The sequence below is a fragment of the Arachis ipaensis genome, chromosome B5, assembly GCF_059453495.1.
Source record: "Arachis ipaensis isolate K30076 ecotype BB chromosome B5, ASM5945349v1, whole genome shotgun sequence".
Classification (NCBI taxonomy): Eukaryota; Viridiplantae; Streptophyta; class Magnoliopsida; order Fabales; family Fabaceae; genus Arachis; species Arachis ipaensis.
In genome coordinates, this window is record NC_142440.1 from 79,666,046 (window position 1) to 79,669,406 (window position 3,361).

At 31.3% G+C, this 3,361-nt stretch overlaps 1 non-coding gene across 1 annotated transcript; it reads right to left on the reverse strand.

The window, feature by feature from the left end:
- Positions 1–2,588: 2,588 nt before the first annotated feature.
- On the reverse strand, positions 2,589–2,696 carry LOC148564725 (small nucleolar RNA R71). The gene has a single exon (XR_015884432.1). It is a non-coding gene; the product is annotated as a small nucleolar RNA R71 (small nucleolar RNA).
- Between the last annotated feature and the right edge of the window lie 665 nt (positions 2,697–3,361).

The window sequence follows — 3,361 nt, forward strand, 5'->3', positions numbered from 1 at the left end:
TAATTATCAAAACTCATAACCAATTGAATCTGCCTGATTGAGATTTACAAGATGATCATAGCTTGCTTCAAGCCGACAATCTCCGTGGGATCGACCCTTACTCACGTAAGGTATTACTTGGACGACCCAGTGCACTTGCTGGTTAGTTGTGCGGAGTTGTGAAAAGTGTGAATCACAATTTCGTGCACCAAGTTTTTGGCGCCGTTGCCGAGGATTGTTCGAGTTTGGACAACTGACGGTTCATCTTGTTGCTTAGATTAGGTAATTTTATTTTATGTTTAAGCTTTTTATTTTTATTTTCAAAAAATTCAAAAATTCAAAAATATATATATATATATATTTCTTCTTCAGAATTTTAAGAATGAATTCTAGAGTTTCATGAGATATGTTGAAGCCTGGCTAGCTGTTAAGCCATGTCTAATCTTTTGGACCGAGGTTTCCACTTTCCATTGTAGAAAGGACATGTCTGTATTTGTTATGCTGAAGCTTGGCTAGCCATTTGGCCATGTCTAATTCTTTTGGACCGAAGCTTTAGACTAATATTGCGCGAATCCTGGAATTCTTATTAAAAATTTTGAATTTCTTTATTTTCTTTTTCCAAAATAATTTCTAAAAATACAAAAAAATTAATAAAATCATAAAACCAAAAAAATTTTGTGTTTCTTGTTTGAGTCTTGTGTCAAATTTTAAGTTTGGTGTCAATTGCATGTTTTTAATTTTTCTTGAATTTTCAAAAATTCATGCATTGTGTTCTTCTTTGATCTTCAAGTTGTTCTTGATGATTTTCCTTGTTTGATCTTTAATTTTTCTTGTTTTGTGTCTTTTTGTTGTTTTTCATATGCATTTTCGAATTATTGGTGTCTAAATATTAAAAATTTTAAGTTTGGTGTCTTGCATGTCTTTCTTTTCTTAAAAATTTTCAAAAATATGTTCTTGATGTTCATCTTGATCTTCAATGTGTTCTTGGTGTTCATCTTGACATTCAAAGTGTTCTTGCATGCATTAATTGTTTTGATCTTAAATTTTTATGTTTTGTTTCATTTTGTTGTTTAATGAAGAAAGAGAAAAACAACAAAATAATATTTCTTCATTAATTCAAAAAAATAAAAAATAATATCTTTCCCTTATTTACTCGTAAATTTCGAAATTTTGGGCTGACTTAGTCAAAAAATAAATTTAATTATTTCTTGTTAGTCAAGTCAAAATTTTAATTCAAAAATTTTATCTTTTTAAATCTTTTTCAAAAATCAAATCTTTTTCATTTTTCTTCATAATATTTTCGAATTTCTTAAATAAATTTTTAAAATCTTTTTCTTATTTTTATTTCACATTTTCGAAAACTTTACTAACATTTAATGCTTTGATTCAAAAAATTTCAAGTTTGTTACTTTCCTATTAAGAAAGGTTCAATATTTAAATTCTAGAATCATATCTTTTAGTTTCTTGTTAGTCAAGTCATCAACTTTAATTTTCAAAATCAAATCTTTTTAAATTTTTTTTTCAAATCTTCTTCAAAATAAATTTCAATCATATATTTTTCAAAATTTAATTTCAAAATCTTTTTCTAACTTCTCATCTTTTCAAAATTTATTTTCAAATCTTTTTCAATTAACAACTTGACTTGTTTGTTTTAATTTAAAAAAAAAGTTTACTATTTCTTACCTTTTTCAAAACCACCTAACTACCTTTCTCTCTCTAATTTTCGAAAACAACTAACCACTTTTTCAAAATTCTTTTTAATTAACTAATTGTTTTAAATTCTAATTTTAGTTTATTTATGTTAATATTTTCGAATACTAACCAATAACTAAAATAAAAAAGAAAAATATTTTTCTTTTCTTTTAATTAATTTTCGAATACTCTCTCTCATCTCTTTCTATTTATTTTATTTATTTACTAACACTTCTATTCTATTAATAATTCGAACCCTCTCCCTCTCTCTGTGTTCGAATTTCTTCTTCTACCTCATTCTTCTATTCTTCTATTCTCACATAAAGGAATCTCTATACTATGACATAGATGATTCCTTTTCTTTTCTGTTCTCTTCTTTTTCATATGATCAGAAACAAGAATAAGAACATTCTTGTTGAAGCTGATCCTGAACCTGAAAGGACTCTGAAGAGGAAGCTAAAGCACAACACTCTGGAGAGGACCTTACAAAAATTTTCAAAAAAGAAGTAGCTACGGCAGCCGAATCCAATAACAATGGTGGAGATGCAAGGAAGGTGCTTGGTGACTTTACTGCACCAACTTCTGACTTCTATGGAAGAAGCATCTCAATTCCTGCTATTGGAGCAAACAACTTTGAGCTTAAGCCTCAATTAGTTTCTCTAATACAGCAGAATTGCAAGTTTCATGGACTTCCATTGGAAGATCCTCATCAGTTCATAGCTAAATTCTTGCAGATCTGTGACATTGTTAAGACCAATGGGATTGATCCCGTAGTCTACAGACTTATGCATTTCCCCTTTGCTGTAAGAGACAGAGCTAGAATATGGTTGGACTCACAACCTAAAGAAAGCCTGAACTCTTGGGAAAAGTTGGTCAATACTTTCTTGGCCAAATTCTTTCCACCTCAAAAGTTGAGCAAGCTTAGAGTGGAAGTCCAAACCTTCAGACAGAAGGAAGGTGAATCCCTCTATGAAGCTTGGGAAAGGTACAAGCAATTGATCAGAAGGTGTCCTTCTAACATGCTTTCAGAATGGAACATCTTATGTATATTCTATGATGGTCTGTCTGAATTGTCCAAGATGTCATTGGATCACTCTGCTGGTGGATCTCTTCATCTGAAGAAAACACCTGCAGAAGCCCAGGAACTCATTGAGATGGTTGCAAATAACCAGTTCATGTATACTTCTGAAAGAAATCCTGTGAATAATGGGATGACTTAGAAGAAAGGAGTTCTTGAGATTGATACTCTGAATGCCATATTGGCTCAGAATAAAATATTGACTCAGCAAGTCAATATGATTTCTTAGAATCTGACTGAGATGCAAGCTGCATTCGGCAGTACTAAAGAAGTCGCCTCTGAAGGAGAAGCTTATGACCTTGAGAATCCTGCAATGGAAGAGGTGAATTACATGGGAGAATCCTATGGAAACACCTATAATCCTTCATGGAAAAATCATCCAAATTTCTCATGGAAGGATCAACAGAAACCTCAATAAGGCTTTAATAATAATAATGGTAGGATAAATAGGTTTAGCAATAGCAAGCCTTTTCCATCATCTTCTGAGCAATAGATAGAGAATTCTAAGCAGAGCCTCTCGGACTTAGCAACCATAGTCTCTGACCTATCTAAGATCACTCTCAGTTTCATGACTGAAACAAGGTCCTCCATTAGAAATTTGGAGGCACAAGT